The sequence below is a fragment of the Rhipicephalus microplus genome, chromosome 4 (genome assembly GCF_043290135.1).
Source record: "Rhipicephalus microplus isolate Deutch F79 chromosome 4, USDA_Rmic, whole genome shotgun sequence".
NCBI lineage: Eukaryota > Metazoa > Arthropoda > Arachnida > Ixodida > Ixodidae > Rhipicephalus > Rhipicephalus microplus.
The window spans coordinates 130,875,975-130,896,323 of NC_134703.1; the positions used below are offsets into that span (position 1 = coordinate 130,875,975).

Genomic DNA, 20,349 nt, shown 5'->3' on the forward strand with positions numbered 1-20,349 from the left:
CTTGTTTGGCCGCCTGCAACTACCAAATTTAGTTCATTCCCTTCCTGCAGCAAGTCGCCTTTTTGCGCACTTTACTTTCTTCACACCTGAGTCCTAATTACTCCATTACACTTAAAACAGTTGAATTAACGTCACATATAGCTTCGTTAGCTTCCTTATATGCTGGTTTTTATTCAGTTATAAGGTCAAACAAAGAAACAAGTGCTGAAAATTCTCTTCCGTCATTCATTTCGGGAGACATGAAATACTTCATACAGCCTGCTGCGCCGAAAATGTATTATAGCATGGTCATTCAAGGAGATGAACGGCTGGTTAGATGGAACATTACACACTATATTACATGACGCTTTTCTTCACGTGCGCTTGCAGCCGGCGCCTCATTTAGTAAGTTAGAGTACAAACATTCAATAATTAACATGTACACCTGCAACCATGATATGTTTTCCGTCTATTCTCGACGTAAACGTAGCGAGATCGTGGAATTACTATAGTTAGAACGGCAAATTAAGCTTAAGTGAATTGATATTCTTAGCAAGGAAAATGACGTAAGAAATTAAGCCAGTAATGTTATTAGTTCGTGGCCGCGACTGTTAAATTCACAGTATACACAGTGTCGATAATAGTGACTTTATAGCGACGTAGGAGGTAGGTTAAACTGCTCCTATCACAATTACGAAGAATTCACTATGGCTGAGGCATTACGATCTAACACTAACCCTGCCGTAACAGAATTCATGTGCACGCTTGTACAACATACGCGACAGCTTTCGGAGCCAAAGGAATGCACCAATCCATCATTCGCTTCATCCAAATATTGGAGAGGCATGTACAACCAATAAGGTGCTTCAACCATAACACAATATAAGGCTACAGAATGAAAAGAAGAAAAAATACACTCAGTACATCATGAGTGAAACTCTGTTATTAAGTAATTGATCAGTTTAAAAATTGGCGTCACACAATATTAGAATCATCAGAACGAAATAGTTTACAAGTGGTGCAGGAAAGAAGGGAGCAAATCCGAAGAGAAAAGAAAGGCAGGATTGTTAACCAGTTTTGAATAAACGGTGTGTTACCCTGCAAACGAGAAAGAGTTGGCACAGTTCGAAAGTTAAAAGAGCAAAGCATGGTTGTCAGGTTCAGAGGGTGAGAAAATAGCCATGGAATTGGAAAAACTTATAACCTTAATGAAGCCAACTTGACCCAAGGGCAGCAAGCGTAACCAAAAGTAGTCACGTGTGTATTAAATCTACTGCGAAGTCATTTGATTAGCTAAACTCAAGAGCTCTTTGGTGGAAAAATAAATAACTACGCTAAACACTCTTCAAGATATCACTATTCGACATGAAAAGCATGAAGTGTTAATTGACTTCAGGAATCATTTCATGTCATAATGTCCTGGGTTGTTGTAAAAATGACATTCTCTTCTGGCGTCTTACATGGCTTTGTTTAAAAGGGCTAGAAGTACAACGATAATCGAAATGAGTTTTACATATGTGCGCTAAATTAGAGTTGATGTAATTAAGCCATAAATTGTAGTGACATCCGCAATTGTTTCTTGCCTGATAATGCAGCCAAGGCAATTAATATTCTCGAGTCACAGTACACCTACATAATCCTGAAAAGCTACAGAAGCAGTTCATAAGGTATTCAATGTCGATGAGTGCACAGGATCCTTAATATGGAGCGCTTTCGGTTGTCCTCTTACCTTCCAGTTACTGTTTAAAAACGCGTTCAGCAATACAGGGGGTCAACTAAATGAGGAGCTATGCAATGACCCCACGTCCTAGCCACACTTTTACAGAAGTGTTTGCTTTTGTGTAATGCAACTGCCAAAATAAATGCTGAAAGCTGAAACCCATCTTGGTTACCATATTTTTGAAAAACAAAAGTAAAGAAACATCCTACTAAAACGTCACTGGCTGTGACGTCAAGATATTGATAATAGCACACAAATTGACGCCACAAGAAACTAGCCAGAAAGTAGCCAAGTATCCAGTAGCTTTTGCCTGCCGCCACCAGTCCAAAAAAAGTAGCCTAATTGAAGCTAAGTAGCCAAACCTGGCAACCCGGAGTGAAGAAAGCGAGAGAAAGAATGACAGAGAGAGAACTGTCTCACATACTACCAATGTGAGCCAACCCTACCTAATAAGTATCGCTACAAACAATTGAGTATTGCGCAAGTTTGATGAGAAATTGTATAGCAGCGCGTCGGAGTTTCTCCCTGCCAATCTGCCCTGGCCAGATTAGCAGGAAAGTTGTTCTATCCGCTGCAACTATTAAGTTATAGATTCTGGAACGAATGCAGTGAAGTTGAGCATGCAGTTCATTGACGGCTACGATGAACATTCAGATGGAATTTAGTAGCTTTGTTGCGGGCGATGACTGCTTTTGTCAAGAGAATCCGATTTAAGTGTGTCGTGAGCCATTACATAAAAAACTAATGCTTGTGGAAGACATAACAATGCCCGTTTGTTGACAGTGTGATTGACTTCCACTCGAAAAAGCTTCGATAAAAATTTGAACCTTCCAAATTTTTTTTTCAATAGTTAAGAAGTACCACGGCAAGTTAGTTCTAGTAAATACTGTATAATTTTTCGAAATTCCAGTTATGATTTTCCCCTCAAAATTAGGTGCAAATTTATAAATAAAAATGCCGATAATAAATTACTAATTATGCTGTTTTGTACTCATTTCTTTTAAGCTGAAGTGGAAACGAACTTTCTACGACAGTTTAAATATTCTAAACATAACGTTCGACTGAAGAGCCGTTTATTTTTCGCGATAATTGGCCCACGATCTAGCATCCGAAGTTTGCTTTCTGTGGTGTGCTAAATGATTTCACTGCTGGTATTGTCTTTCGAAAAAAAAGCGAGAGCTCTAGTCGTTTAAGCAATTTGGCGGCGATTGATTGATTGATTGATTGATTTGTGGGGTTTAACGTCCCAAGCCCACTATATCATTATGAGAGACGCCATAGTGGACGGCTCGGGAAATTTCGACTACCTGGGGTTCTTTAACGTGCAACCGAATCTGAGCACACGGGCCTACAGCATTTTCACCTCCAACGAAAATGCAGCCGCCGCAGCCGGGATTCGATCCCGCGACCTGCTGGTCAGTACACAAGTGCCTTAGCCAGTAAACCACCACGGCGGGGCCTGAATACCACAGAGCACTGGCACTGCCCAAACAGACCACGGGATCAAAGCGACAGCCGAGCACCCGAAGTTCGACGATGCCAAATGATCGAGTTGTTGCAAGAGTTGCGTGGGCACACGAAAGAGCTCGGCGTCGCTATTAGGAGAGGCTCCCGACTATAGCCCAGGGCGGTGTTCGCGAACATACCCGCGGTGGGCCCGGCACTTTTGACATCGTTTGACAAGAAATACTGGCTCAGAAATGTGTGGTCGAAAAAGTTTCAATACTTTTGAGATTTCGAAAAACCACAAACGTCAAAACATTTGACCACACATCTGCATACTTTTGGAATGTATCACATGCGAACAAATATTGTTGTTCATAAACTTTAGCACGAACTAGACATTAAACAAGAATCAAATTTCTACATCAAAGTACACAAAACCGAGCACTAAATATAATTGTGTTTATCAGCGAGAACAGTTTTTGGAATAAAAATGACTGCGCGGCGGTTGCACTAGAAATTCGTATAGACGGATCCACGCACTTAACGCTGGCGATGGGCTTTGAGGAATTCACTGACGTAGCTGCAAGATCCAACCGTTAAACTTATTTTCTCCGCGTATATGGAACGTTCCCTCCTTTTTAGTAAGCGTATAAGAAAGCTGTAATATTTCATTCTCTTTTCACTATCACCTTTAAGACGAGCTGTTCATAATGTTAGTTGTTAAATAAGCCACAAAAAACGTTTTTTGCAAGCCGACCGACATGGAATATTTCTTGTACCTCACTTTTGCCCATACATGCATCCGTAAATAAACCAATGTCTAAAGGATATTTTAGAAGCAAAATTCTCAAAGCCTATTGCTGAAAAGCGTCGATCACTCTTGGGAACAAGTATGGCTTTTTGCGCGACAGTCAACATAAAGAATAAGCCGAGAGTGCTAAAGAAGCTTCATAGTGATGATGATGATATGTGGGGTTGAACGTCCGAAAACCACCATATGGTTGTGAGAGACGCCGTAGTGGAGGGCTGCGGAAATTTCGACCACCTGGGGTTCTTTAACGTGCACCCAAATCTAATCACACGGGCCTACAAAATTTCTGCCTCCATCGGAAATGCAGCCGCGACCACCGGGATTTGATCCCGCGACCTGCGGGTCAGCAGCCGAGTATACCTTATAGCCACTGAACCTCCATGGCAGGGCAGCCTCATAGTGTACCAACAGACAAACGACAAGCTGAGTGTCAAAGAAGCGCTCTATTAATCAAGTCACACTTTCAAAAAAATTCACGCCAAATAGTCAAATCACGCCAAGGAACTTCAAAGTAATGCGGACCTTATTGTTCTTGCCGAGTGTGCTAAAAATATAACATCAAAAACGCGCAAAATGCTTCCAATCAATCAATCTCCCCACCTTGAAATCCACATAACATTCGAGGTGAGTATACATATAGATTGGTTGATCCACGTAACATTCAAAGTCCCTGTCTTGCCCTTTATTTCTCCTCCTTCTCCCGACGTACCATTCAATTGAACACACGCGATCACACGCTTGGCGAAGTTTCACATAAAGAAAGCTGACTTCAATATTGAACGAGGGGGTAAACTCTGCCTATAGTGAACTGAACATCACCGTATACTGAACAGCATCGACGACGAGACCCATGAAAACGACCCATAGGCGCAACAGTTGACTTGTCCCGTTTCGAACTTTACATGCCGAAATTGTCACAAGATTGTGACGGAGGCTGTTGTGAGAAACTCCGGATTTATTTTGACTTACCGAGGGTTCTATAACGTGCATTTATACATAAGCCCAGAGGTGTTCTTGCATTGTGCCCCCATGACAGTCATGACCGTGGTCTAACCCACGCTCTTGAGTTTAGCAACTCAACATCATGTATACGCTCTAAGCCATCTCGGACGACGTCTTATTGTGTTCGCTGCTCAACAAGCACTGCTCAACTTTCCCACTTCCGTTTCCTGTGGCCTACGCTGACTGTATTGTAGCGTACTGTGCTCTACGTCGCTATATGTTTGCCCACAGCGATCTTGTTGTCGCCTGTACTTCTCCTGACGAGTGCGTTGTTTAGTATGTGGATGTTCAAAATCGAAGCACGTCTTGTATTTCTTCCCTACACGTTCCAGAAGGCGGGCCTTCGTTTTAAACCATATATACCTGCACCTATATAGCAGGGACCACCTTTCATTCAGCCTGTCAGGGACGTCCTGAGCATGATTGAAAGAACCGCGTCAACGAAGCTTTCAAGCGACTATCGGAATGAACGGAAACAAATGGATTACTTTTCAACGGTTTTACTGCATCGATTTTGGGACATGTTTGCCTGAGTTAAAGCATGATCCCGTAACCTATCCAACACGGGACAGATTTCTCATTTCTACCACTGAGGTAGCATTAAAAATCTTTAACAACCCCAGAACTAACGAATCCTGAAGCGCGAAGCTTGCAGCTTGTGACTATCGCAATTAAAAAGAAGGGCCACATCACATAAAAATCACCTAATAGCACATCAACATCTCTGTAGTATGCAGAGGAATGAAATGCAGCACAAATATGTAGAGATGGTTGCCTAAATATTGTTAAAAAGTAAGCAGCACACAACACACCACAGTGAGTTCTTGCGCGTGATGTGCTCTTACGTATATATGCAGCTTGCAAATCTAAGTTTCGGCTAAGATTACGTTTGTGGACTTCTTGCGCCAGTTGCTTTTAATGACCATTTACAAAAGGTCCTAAACCAACATTATGGATCCAGGCAGCCGGTAGAATTCAGATTTGTTTCGCTAAAATTGTTACGGCGTAACCTAAACCAGTTCAATGCTTAACGGAAACAACGAGCATCTATACATTCGCACAGGAAAATTTGTTTCAAAAATGGGAAACTATTCAGAATATTAGGCGCTCAAATATGCAGAAGCGATAGACTGTCCCGAATTAAAGCAACTTTTCCTAAAATGAGTCAAGCGGCGAGATAGATGTGGTTTATGGTGAAGAGGGTGCCACATCGAGTCAGCGCTTGTGTTGTCTCTTAATTTATCCTTGCATTTGTCCTTGGGTTCGCACTACATTATTAGTGATTAACATAAACCTTATTTGCATTTCACTAGTAGTTACATAACGAGATTATGGTCGTAACGTAAACCAAAGTTTCTGGTTAAACATAGCGATACCATATTATAATACAAACCCCAAGATATCAAAGCTTTAATATTTTCTCGCGCTAAAAAACACACCCTATCGTAGATAGGTCCTGCAGTAAAAGAGGCTTAACGTTCCTGCCTTTCCGAGTATGAGCAGATGATATACAACGCGGGCGTATACGCCATCGCGGAAATATACGGCGCCTCGTAAATCACCGAATCAATCATTTGAATTCGAAGTGTACGAAAGCGTGGGCCCGAAAAGAACATAAAATTCACGACAGCCGTCATATATCAAGTTAACCGCCGCCGTTATGTCATACATTCCGGCGCCAGAAATGCGCGGGACGTGGATGGCTTGTTTGACGTTTTATATACATAGGCGTCATTTCGGTGAGTCTCATATTTTGTAGCAAAGAGAAAGGAATAGATAAACAGAGAGAAAGATATAAATAGAAATAAACAGTGAAAAAATAGACAGAAAAAAATGAAAAAAAGAGAAAGAGCGGATTCAATCTATAATTAAAGAAGAAAAAAAAACAAAAACAAAAAGAGATAAAGCTCGCGACAGGCGAATATAGGGGTACGAACACAGGTTTTTCGCAAGCGGTATTCGTACTTTGTTCGCTAACTGTGAGTGTTTCCCATTACGTCCCTTCTGAAGCCCAAGAAGAGTGTCCACTACACAAGATTGTTCTTGTACTGGACGTCAATTAAAAAAACAGTGTAAACAACGCACGACTTCTTTCACAAAATTCAGCTAGCCGTGTGCACCATAGCCAGGAATAAATATACCTGAGCACCCCTCCAGTCAACCTCGTTTTTAAAGTGGTTGAAGTACTCAACTTCTGACCCGAAACTCGCGGGTTCAATTCCGACTTCGGAAGCCGCACTTCTAAGAAGGAGAAATGCTGGGCGCCAGTGGAGCATGCGATGTCAGTTCGCATTAAAGGAACCCCAGAAGATCGAAATTTCAGGAGCCTTCCAGTACGGCGTGCCTCCAATAATCATGTCGTGGTTATGAAAACTTATTATTATTATTATTATTATTATTATTATTATTATTATTATTATTATTATTATTATTATTATTATTATTATTATTATTATTATTATTATTAGTAGTAGTAGTAGTAGTAGTAGTAGTAGTAGTAGTAGTAGTAGTAGTAGTAGTAGTAGTAGTAGTAAATCTGTAGTATACCTCAATACGAATATAATAACAATAAACAAACTAAGGTGTCACGGTGCTGCTACATAACACTGCTAAAGAACCACAGACAACTATCAACCATCACAGCAAGCAAAATTACCGCCGCGAAAGAAAGCCATTTCACATACCAATCATAGACAATACATTGAATTTCATAGAGAGAAACAATAACTTCTTCCACAAAACTTTGCACAACCACACACAAATCGCATACCAATCTCGTGAATTAGCCTATACAAGACGTTACACTCAGCTTCAAAGAACGGGAATTCGCCGTACCTATAAATGTCACTCTCGTGTTTACGAGGCATGCTTGATTAACAAGACGATGTCATTTGTGTCAAACCGGATGGTACATTTGACTGTTTTCAAACGATCTGAAGGCTCTGAAAATTATACGCAGAATAGAAACTAAGCTCTTTACCACTGAAACAATCGGGTCAATACATGACGAGGAAGGAGGTACATGATGAATATACCTATTTGTTCTCGTTTTAGAGCCTTGAAGCTGCTGAACTTATGGCTTTCAAATATAGTCAGACCGCTCCCTAACGACCACCCGAATGTGGCCTGAATGTGCGTTTGTGCCTACTGCCCTAGAGTACTTTGAACAATTCATTAGGTGGTCGCAGCAGTTTCCATGAAATCAGTCTATATTACTAAGCTGAAAGTAAAGAAAAAATGTTCTGCGCGCGCCAGCCCTGCTTAATTTACACGTTGTAAACTGATGACAGCCCAACACTTTATGCCTATAAAAGCTCGGCCCAAAAGCTCATCTACTGGAGTGACTGGAATACTCTTTCAAAACATCTCAATCAATTCGGTGTTTACAGGGGCGTGGTATACGTAAGCCGCTTCAGCGCATAGTTTCTAGAGCAGATAGAACTTTGCCCTGGAGCAGTGTAACAACCTTTTGGAGCACTTACCGAGCAAACTTTTTTCAAAAGTAAGTATTTGTCTTTTAACCACACCAATTGTACTGCATATTAAAAAAACAATTTCTGCAAAAAAATATGCAACCTTCCCAGAAAAATGAAATTTTACTGCTCGTCAAAGCCGCGACCTTTGGTCACCTAGCATATTCCCCGGATTATCTTCATGTTTGTGTATGAATATGACTTTTCTTGATGCTTCAGTTCTTCAGTTTGAGTAGTGAAAGCATAAGCTGAGAAATATTTCCGCACATTCAGTTGACTATTCAGAAGAACTGTTTTAATGGCGCTCGTAATTTCAGAACTATAGGCTTCGCTGCCAGGTCAAATAGATGTGACGCTTCATGGGGAGAATCGTTAATATCTTAGTGTGTGGACGTTGAAAAATATACAGAGTTTGACAATTGGTTCTTCGTGTATGAAATTTAATTTGTGCTCCATAAAATTTGCGGCATTGGGACGTTTCGTATTTTCCTTCGGCAAGTTCTTAAAAACAAACTTTTTCTGCTGTCGACAAGCAGAACCGAGATAGTGATGGGGTCCTGGGACACCATACTTTCTCAGCAAAATTAAAAGAAAAAAAAACCTACTGGAGCGTGAGGAATTGTTGAGAAAGTCTGGTGGTTCTATATTCAGACATAATTAAAAGACGAAGCAGCTTGCACGAATTTTGATGGAAGTACATTACAACAATTAGCACAATTTTTGTAAGATAAGGTAACTATAATGAAATGCTCTATTAAAGCACACACGTACTGCTCACTGTAGTTAATAAAATCATTCAAATGGCCCAATCTCCAGCTCGGTTTGAAACAGTTAGAAGTTATCTTACTAAATTTCATAATGTAATCTCGCAGTATGGTTCAATAACAGCAAAAAAAAAATTGTTACCAGCATGGGCAAATATTAGTTGTTTAGCAGGGTTCGCCAAGTAACTGCTTCGACTACACTCTTCAGCATGCTCAAACTACCACTCGAAATTAAAGCGTCAAGTTAAATATGTTTTTTTTTTCAAGCAAGTTCACGTCTTTTTGTTTCTCCGAAATACCACAGGAACAACGTCTCAACTCATGCTCGACAAAATCTATGAGATATTTGCAAAAATGTAACGAACTGGAGAACGGTCCTCCTCTTGACGCCGTTTGGCGCGACTGGTGCAGCTATCACATCACTGCGTTTATAATCGCGCATTGGGCAATTACTGAATTTTTCGCTCAGCAAGCGACTGAACACGAGAAATGAGTGACTTCCCATTAGGTGCTTTCCCGCATATGTCGGCGAAAAATAGGTGGGACTCACTCAGACGCAATCAAGAAACATAACCTGTGTTTTGGACTCACTCGAATTCATAGCCACCGAAACATTATTCACCCGGACGCACTCATACTTAAACCCAAAGCTTCATGTGAGTCAGAATGAGTTTGAGTGAATCAACTCAAGAGTGAGTTCGCTCACCTATGCTTTCTCGTAATCTCAATTGCATAAGCTTCACCATAAATGAATCTCTATCGCCTTTCAAAAATAATGTTCACGAAGAGTTCCCTTGAGCAAAAACGACCGATTTACCAGAATTTCTTCACAGCACAAGCGCATCACACTCTACTCGAAGGATAGTAGTCTCAAGCTTTGTTTGCTTTTTTTCTTCTTTTTTTTTTTCAGATGAACCTGGCCGCGGGAGGTATCGGAACGCTCGGAATGCAAAGGAAAGAGTTGGTGATCGATATTTACCCACAAAGAGCAGTGACGTTGGCAGGATGCCGCGCAGGGTTGCCGCCATTGTGGACGGCCAGTGAAAGCAGCATTGCAGAAGAACACACGCACGCGCACACACCTCCAACCAAGCGGCGTCCGACTTTGCCTAAACACTGAACTGACAATGGCGTCGTGCGCATACCTCGCTGAAGTCCGGACCCCTCCCACTTGTGTTTCTTTGTTTTCTTTCGGTTTAGCTTCCCTGTTATGTGTTTACTTTGTTTCCGTTTCTCGTTTCCGCCTTTTTCGCAGCTCAGGTCTCGACAGATTCCTGAAAGGAGGAGAGACATGCTCAAGCCCGCACGACTTTCGTCTCGTCTCGGCTCGGCTACAGGCTCGGATCGACTTGGTTCCTGTCAAGCTGTCATGGTGTCGGCGATGCCATCAGCAGAGTACCAGGGGTGGACCGAGTGTCCAAATGGAGAGGACAGCCATACCGGGTGCGTGAAAAATCGTCTCGCTAAGCCGCGTCCTCTCTCAGCTCTTGACAACCGAGGTTGGATTCATTCGAAACCTCCTCTCCATAGATTCTCTACATATTTATTTTTGCCTGCCAGGAATAAAAAAAGAGCGAAAGCATGAATGAGAGTGAGAGAGAGAGATTACAAAAAAAGCAAATGTGGCAGAGCGCTTCCTGTACTTTTTATCTGAAAGAGCTTCGGCGGTAGAAAGCTGCAATTACCGAGCATGAGAGCGCGCGCACTCAAGGCGCGGAAATATTTCATCGCGACGACGTTTCCACGAAGTCGGTGTCTTCTGATCTGTGGCCACAGAAAGGATATCGACTCGGATTTATGGCCTCGCCCAGTTATAAGTTAGTTCCTCCTCGGCAGGAGAGGAGGAAGACGCCATAGTAAGGCGAAGGTGGAATCACGCGAAGTCGGACAGAAAAGAAGTGCCCGACGGCGTGGTGTCTTCTAGGGCGCGGAGAGAGCCCTCACGGTGAAAGGGAAAAAGACGGGGAAAAAACGCAGGCAGCATAGACAATGGCACCAACGGCAGCTTTTGGTGTAGCGGCCGTTTCAAGGGTGAATATAAAAAAGAGCGCCCAATAGGAATAGTCGCGGAGAAAATGCTCCATACTCGGGATTGGTCGGTTCTTCCGGGGCCCTGCGTGACGACGGGCCTGCACTTAGGTGGTGGTTACTTTGACGGGATAGCGTGTGGAGAAAATGTGCCGAAGGAAATGGCCATTCCTGCACTGCTTTTAGGAAGGAGATCCGAAGAGAGTGAAAGGCAGCGCGGCGTGCCTTACAGCCATTTTTGTCACATATGCTAACGTTGTGCTACCGACCAGTCGTTAATAACGGACAACACGGAAAACGCGCTTTATTTCTCTTATCTACGAAATAAAAGTTGCCGCAGGTACTTTGCAACAATGAGCGCCGAAGACCGGCACACTAAATCAGTGTTTAATAGCTTAGAAACGGAACTGCATGGAAGGCCCTATTGCCGTTATAGACAAGCGAATGTCGTATGTGTGACTATTCACAAACGTCTACGTTTGTTGGCGGTGCTCAAGGCTCCACAGTGACGATTGCAATTCAACAGTTCGCGACTGTGTTCAGAAAAAGTGGTTAATAATTTGGAGTACTTAGTACTCCATTATGGGGGAGCTGAAAGCCGTCTCGTGGTCCTCGTTTACCGAGCAGTAAGCTGAAGAGGCGTGAATTTTCCGGTTAATACCAGGAATTTTGCATCGTCGGAAAAATATAAACATTAAATATTATTTCGTACAAGGGCTTATAAAATGAGCCATACTATAGACGACAGGCTAAGCCGGACGGGCGCAAAGATTGTGCTATCTCTGTTTAGTTTTGCGCATCTTATGATCATTTAGCATTGTGAACGAGCTCACCCAGTATCGAGCTTTATACGAAAAATTCGTACTTGTGTTACCAGTTTAAGAAATCTTGCTTTTCAGTGTCATTTTGTTTTGCGACGTGTGCGGCGTTAAAGCGAACAAATAATTGTGTGATTGCGTTACGTGACGAACAGCGTAAGACTTCGTACTACAACTGAACGTCTTGAAAGTTCGTGCAGCTTACATTCAAACGCAATCATTCGTTACGTTATTCCGATAACAGAAGAAAAGTTCAAAACATATAGGAGGTATCGAAGTTGTCTTCAGCTCTACTGCAACGCATATCACATGAACGATTTTTTTTATAAGACCATTCATTCATGGTGATTTTAGTCTATGTTGCTATCTATAGCGTATGCGACCTATTGACATTAAAAAGAAATTACATGGAGATCATAATGCCACGCGCAATATCATATTCATGTCTCGCCCTGATAAGTGACAATAATAACAGCGTGAGAACGCAACAACCTTCACTTCTTGCAAGCTATTGTTGCCGCCACGATTGTTCTGAAGCTTCGCATTTTATATATGTCTGCAAAGAAGCACTACATTGAAAGGAATGACAAAAAGAAACTAAAGTTGACGTGCATCGCTGCGCGTTCCAGATAAATCAATTACAACATAAGTCCACGTGATTCTCGAAGTCGTTTCAAACATTCACATAATGCCAACACTGAATACCGTTATCTATACTGCATCATCACCAACTGCGTATACGTTTTGAAAGGCTACCATAACAACACTATATATAGTAGAGCTACAGAGTCGGTGTAATTAATGATGCTTATCAATTTGAAAGTACTACAAATGTAATTATTTATGTACCTCCATATACACACGCACGAAATGTTTTTCTTTTGTGTAAATATCATTCTTGGATGGGAACTAAACCGGCTGACGACAACAATATTGCGTCACGGCGAAGAAATGGCACTTAGCGACCAGTAGAGAACGTTTCACTTCGCTCCCGAATTGAGAAGTGGTTTATCAATAGCGTTATCCCATGGTGTTGCAGAAACAACTGACAAAGAATTGTGGCGGCAGATGGCCCTACGTTTTTGTTGTATCAGATGCTTGGAATAAATAAATGAATAAATAAATGAATAAATAAATAAATAAATAAATAAACAAACAAATAAATAAATCCTTGTATGTTAGAAACTACCCTTGAAAACAATGCAGTTATTAAATTTACTTACCTAGTGTGTCCAGCGACACGTATCAAACAGACTAATGTTACGTGATTTGGTTATACCAGAAAAATATTGGAAACGCATACACTTATGTCCACAAAATCGTAATCAGTCTGTAATTTAATGCACTATTTCCACTCACACCAGATAGCGACTCAGCACACGCAAGAATATGCACTGCCCTCCAACATTCTAGATATAACTTTTCTTAGTGAACATAATTTCCTCGAGACGGTATACTAAAAACAAAATCATGGCGGGCCTCTAGTACCATCAGTAGATCTTAACTATTACTGTGAATGACGAAGAATTTCATCGACAGTTCTCACTTTTATATTCCAATTTCAGCCACACAATATTGTACAAGCACAACTGGCATGCCTTTCTGTGGGTATGATTTCCTTGAACTACTGTAACACTACTTATCCAATATTACCAAAGCGCTCTGAAGTAAATTTATGGGCATCGGAACGTCATGCATAAAAAAAACTGCATACGAATTAAAAAAACACACACAAGAAGGCAAAGCTAGATAACGCTTGATCAACACGCTCAAAGCAAAATATAAGCCACTTAAGAGCAAAAAAGCTAAATACCATACCAACTAGTCGTACAAGATTGCAACTCATGCAGTAGCCGTTGACCATATGAAGTGTAAACTAAATGGTACTATATGATTTGTTTGCAAATATTCTTCTCAAATTTTAAAAATACCTGGAAAACCCCGCCCTGCCCCATTCCGCAAAAAAATATGACAAACAAGCACATGCGTTTCTCTGAAAAAAGAAATTCATCTACTTTTTACCGCACATGATGAGGAACCTTCCAACCATGAGCAGCTAGTTAGAGAGCTATATAGCAAGGCATGCTTCACATCTTATTAGACATTGATAGTAAGAAGGGTCCTGGCAACATGCCAAACATCATTCTGCCGAAATATGCTGAGTGCGTAGATGAATAATAATGCCTACTTTTTAATAAAACACAAAAGCCTTGTACAGTAGCAACAAGCTATCGTGGATACATATATGAGCCAGCAGAACACTGTGGATTATTATTGCTCATCATCTCTGCCTGTAAGTTACTAGAACACATAATAGCAACGCATTACATATGCGGTAGGTTAGTATATCCTCTCTTCGTCGTTTCGTAAAGGAATTTTAACAGTTATTCAACATTTGTAATGAACTAGCACACGGTGCAGTCCAGGCTACTGATTACCCCAAACGAAATGATCTCATTTTCTTCTAGGTCCTTCTAAAGCATTCGACATTGTCTCGCGTAAAAAAAAAAAACTTGATCACGTATTTACAGATGATGCAATCGTTCAGTGGATTACAGATTAGTTAAGTAACCACGAACAGTTTGTACTAATATGCGAGTGCTTCGACAGAATGACGCCATTCATGAGGCGTAGCGCACGGTCACTATATAGCACCAATTTCCTTCCGAATATTTAGTAAAAAATTTTTCCTATCCACTAATGTGAGAATGAGGTTATTTTCAAATGACCGCCTTATTTTACAGAAAGTTAATACGCTTGCACATAACACAATTCTCAAAAGTACCTGTTTTCTGGACAATATCCAGAAGAAATCACAGGCCAAACGTTTTGTAAGCTATTTAAAAGTGTCGACTGGACCATGTAAATAGTACCAATTATTTGGTAAAAATTCTTCCAAACAATCTAAAATGGGAGACTCGCATTGATAAGATTACTGGTAAAACACTGACAATATTTGTACTTAATAACAATACGAATAGGTCAACTCTAGTGGTTATTTCTTGTTTCCACATCTCTCATTTCCACCATCACCATTCAACTCAAGTGACGTACTATGGCCTTCTAAATGAGAACCACACAGTTGTTCTGGCAAAAAATGTTTGCATAGTTATTTTGAAGTAGTGTATTTAGAATCGACGATGTGATTGCGCCTTGGAGACGAGGAGAGGAAAGAGACGGGAGGCACACACCACGGAACTTTCAACTTGACTGAAAAAAAGAGGGGAGCATCCCATAAATGCACCGAAGCACGTGACACAGGGCCTGCACATTAGAAATTACTGGGTACTCAAGAACTGTATCTCTTTTTTTAGCTAAAGGCAGTGAAGCTACACTAACACATGATTCCGCGTGACCGAGTAATGAAGGTCGAGAAAGTTGTAATGATCAGGCCCTCTGTCACGCGCTTCAGAGCATTAATGTGATGCTGCCCTGTTTTCCTGAAAAACGAGTTGAAAGCTGCGCTGCGCGTGTATCGGTCTCTTCTGACGTGTCCGCATCATCAAAGCGCGTCTACATTGCCGACATCCATACAACCAACTATATATAGCCCAACGAATCGCGCTGATCTTGTGAATCCCGTCCAGGATATTTGTGCGGAGAGGCACGAAAATCATTCACGCAGGAATGCAAGTCTTAGTCAGTACTTTCAGGCCACCGTCGCGCTTTGGCGGTTTACCAAACCTGGCCTCCTCAATCATAACGAAGTCCCGAACAAAGCCAGGAGACAATTACGGTTCGAATAGAATTTGATTCATGAAAGGGGGCGTCGTCAGATTCGGCGTTTCGGCAAGTAGTGTTGACTTCTTTAAGACAGCAGTAAATTGCCGGCTTGAAGAGTAAGACAAGACCCCTTGCCGAAACGTCAAGCTCAGGGAAAGCTGCTGTTCAAGAATAATCATCTCTTAAATTTTATAAGCAACCATTAAGTGAGAGAAAAACCTGTTCTTGTCTTCATATGTAGTCGTGCCAGAAAAAACAAGTTTCTTCGTATATGACATAACGCTAAGTTCAAGAATTTTAGAATTTCGAACGATTTTAGATATCTCTTAGAAGCTTACGTGGCTTCGTCTATTTAGGAGCGGAGGTTTCTGTGGTCATCTCTGCTATATTACATGGCTGTTTTGCAGACTGTCGTAAAAGAAAGAAAAATTGTGGGACTGTCCTTCGAATTCCATTTAAGTTGAACGTAAATTGTTACGCAATACTTTCAACATACACGATACTGACACTGAAGTAGAACCTAATATTGCGATAAAATTCAGCGAATCTGTGGAAGCATTAATTCATAGGCGCCCATCGCAGTTCTGCATGCTCATGCGAAGAGGTAGGAGACATTGAGCACTTTTTTTCAGGATTGGTACAAATTGTGCCTTCGGTAAAAGCCCTTTGCAAATTTACATGGTGCGGATACACGGCCACGGACAGTTAAAGTTTTGGGTCTATGTCATCAGAAGATTGCGGAAAGTTCACTGTGTGTATTAAAATATTTGGGGGGGGGGGGATAAAAATATCAAGCATAGCCAAGGAACTTAATCAGATCAATATCCTTGCTCGCATAGCTGATTATTAACAGATACTATTGGTTGCATGTTACTCCTTTTGTATGGTATAATTGTCAGTTCAAGCGCACGAATAAACAGAAAGGTATAACTGTCAGTTCGTGCGCTTGAACTGAGAGTTATACCATGCATATCCAACTAGCCCCACTTTCGATTCTGTTACTCCTTTTGTGTTTGCCATAACATGCACTGTTAAGATGTTCGCTTATGGTGAAGCAAGTTTGCTCTTGATGTCAGTATACTTACCGTTAAAGCATAGGACTACTATTGAAGCCTACTCACTTACATACATTACCGATGCAGTAGCTCAACGCTAAACAAAGATGTAGTGCGTTCGAAGTTTCAATGCTGCAACCGCGAAGTCGCAGTGGTACGAGATGCTTGCAAATAGTAGAATAAACCCGCTCCAACCATGGGACCACGGTGTAAAATACAAACAATTGTATCTTACACAGTGCCAAAGACCAAGAACAGTAGACGCCGCTACTTATAGTATTCCCAAAGAAGTTCTGTTGGGAAAATGGTTGGGAATATTTTTGAGCCACAATAAAGGACGCGGCAGTTACGGCAGCTTCAGTCCCGTTGGCTCCTGCTGTAAATGTGCGTTTTTTTTTTAGCAGTGTGTTCTAGAAAAGGTGTCATGCTGATAGAAACAAAGGCAGCAATTGTGATTACTATCCAGACTGTTGCACTAAGACAGTGCAGACCATTTAGGGGCTATATGTAAGCTCCAAGTGCCTTGCAACGGCCAACAAGGATTAGACAGCGGAGATGTTTCTAAGCTAGAATATATGGTTTGCACTGACGTTACTGAAACGGCCACGCTGGCGCATCAGCAATACTTTGACCGCGATGTTGTCCGCAAGCTATAGACTAGACGGCTTGCACTGACGTCACTAAATAAAACAGCCACACTGGCGCACCAGCAAGGATTTGACAGTGCATGAAGCTGATTGATTTATTGGTTGATATGTGAGCTTTAACGTCCCCAAAGCACCATGTGATTATGAAAGACGCCGTAGTGGATGGCTACAGAAATTTCGACCACCTGGGGTTCTTTAACGTGCGCCCAAATCTGAGCACACGGGCCTACAACATTTCCGCCTCCATCGAAAACGCAGCCGCCGCAGCCGGGATTCGATTCCGCGACCTGCGGGTCAGCAGCCGAGTACCTTAGCCACTAGACCACCACGGCGGGTCTTGACAGTGAAGCTGTCTGCAAGCTATAGACTATAGACGGCTTGCAGTGACTTCACTCAAACAGCCACGCTAGAGCAGCAAGGATTTGACGGCGTAGCTGTTTGCAAGATAGACTATAGATGGCTTGCACTGACCTAACTGAAACGGTCAAGCTTGAGCAACAGCAAGGATTTGACTGCGAAGACGGCTTGCATTACCGTCACTGAACAGGAACACATGCACACACAACTGCATACAGTCTGCGCATGAGCCAAGTTCTCCTAAGCGACAAAAACAAAGCTGGTGTGTGCCTCTGTGTTTCAGTATTGTTCCTGTCTTCTTCGCACGGGTTAAAACCTGGTTCAAACCATGAACCAAATAGGCCAACAACATGCCTTGATTATACTGCCTTTCATATTAAGCTGCCATGAAGGAGCCACATTGTGCTTCTAGGACGGTATACACGCATGCTATCAATTAGCATTTTGACGGTCACAGTTATTGTGGTGATCAAGTAAGGAAGTTGAGTAGGGTTTCTTCATTCGCACAGCCGGAGTACTTTTCTTTTTCTTTGCATTCCCAGTTTACAGCTACCCGCCAATATTAATTAATGAAATCCATTTCGGCTATTTACACACCAAAACAAGGTCACGATTGTGAGGAATGGTATAGTGGGGGACTTGAAATTTATATAAAGCTTCACAGGCTTCTTAACACTCACCTGAACTTATATACGCAGGTGTTTTGGCACGCAGCTTCCACCGAAATGGGGCTACCATGACTGGGAATCGAATTCGCCCTCTCGAATGCAACAGCAAGACACCTTACACCACTAAGCTATACGACGTTAGTAAGGGTAGCCAGCCAGTCTAAGAACAGGCTATCCTCCCTGTCCTTCCACTTAATCTATACCGCATTGTTTGCACCACAGTGCACGCAGCGCAATCCAAAGATAACGGGCCACGACCTGACTGTAAAACAGATAACGACTGTTTTACAGGATACGTTGGCACACTTGAATGACCAGACACATTCCAAATTAATTTGGCAAACGTTGAAGAACATTACGTTCGAGAAGAATCGGTATAGCGAAAGACAACGACAAGCTAAACGTACACGCGTATACCGATCATTTCAGGTGGAAAAAGCACAATTCACGTTAGCATGCACGCAACAGACCGAGTTGTGAAAAATATTGAGCGCATCCGAGTTAATGCATCAGCAAACGAAGGTTCACTTAAGTAAATGACAATAAATACTCGTACCTCAGAGAAATAAGGCTCCTTTAGAAGGCACCGAATGCTGACAGACATAACCACTTCCAGTGTGGTCTTAATTCTGATTCCACTTGCATGAGATCACCATCTGAGTTACGCACTCTAAGAGGCTGAACGGCTCCGAACCCTTGACTGCCGCGGAGCAACGTACCGAATAGCTGAAGGGTATATAGGCAAATGAAGACGAAGAAAACACGATAAGAATAAAAAGAACTATATTACTATAAGAGAAAAGGCACATTACGAAAAGAAAAAAAATCGCACTGTCACGAGGTTTCCTAAGTCCCGATTTACATTACAAGACGATTCAGCGGTATATGCTCGTGTCCATATATATGCAAGTGCGCGCCGCGGCTCGTTGACAAGGGTAGACTGCACGTATATGATTTGCATACATGAAAACGCCGGGAACGCCTGTCGCCTTGTGAAGCAGCGTATACACTGCAGCGCTTGGCGCTAAACGCGCGCGATGGCAGCCGCCGCCAGTGCCGATCACAAATCGGCACAGGATGTACTCCTGCAACTACACCGAGAGGTCATCCAACCGGTGGCGATGAAACATAACGACAGGGTCATCCTCGCCTTAGATCTGAAGGGGGCCTTTGACAATGTTAAACACAGCGTCATACTCGAACACCTAAGCCTCACTAACTGTGGTCAGAACACATTTAATTACGTCAAGGACTTTTTATCGGACAGAGCCGCCCTGCTCCGCATTGAAGACTCCGAATTCGGGCCGTATCAAATGGGTACCAGAGGGACACCGCAAGGGGCTGTTCTCTCCCCCATTCTATTTAACGTCGCAATGATGCACCTGCCACGTCAGCTGGCGGCCATAGAGGGCATTCATCATGCCCTCTATGCCGATGACATTACGGTATGGGCAACTCAAGGGAACTTAGGTGCCATTGAGACCAGTCTGCAACAGGCTGCCGAAATTGTACACACCTACGCGGCGCGTTGCGGACTCGAATGCGCACCCAACAAATCCGAATTCCTTCACATTAGAGGCATGCCTAAAGACAACACAGATATCTCCATCACTCTTCCTGCGGGCCCAATCAGACGAGCGGAGGAGATCAGGGTCCTGGGCCTATACATTCACCAGCAGCTCCGGATTGACACAACATTGACGAAATTAAGGAAGATAGGAGACCAGGTGGGTCGCATGATCCGCAGGGTCTCCAACAAGAGGGGGGGACTTCGGTGCACAGATGCGTTGCGGCTAGCGCACGCTTTTGTCACCAGCAGGGTCATGTACTCCGTCCCTTACCTCTCCCTCCGCAAACA

At 42.4% G+C, this 20,349-nt stretch overlaps 1 protein-coding gene across 2 annotated transcripts in view; it reads right to left on the reverse strand.

Moving 5' to 3' along the window:
• LOC119172871 (homeotic protein ultrabithorax) overlaps window positions 1-20,349 on the reverse strand; it is a 502,883-nt gene that overhangs the window by 16,055 nt on the left and 466,479 nt on the right. The gene's annotated exons all lie outside the window — the stretch shown is intronic.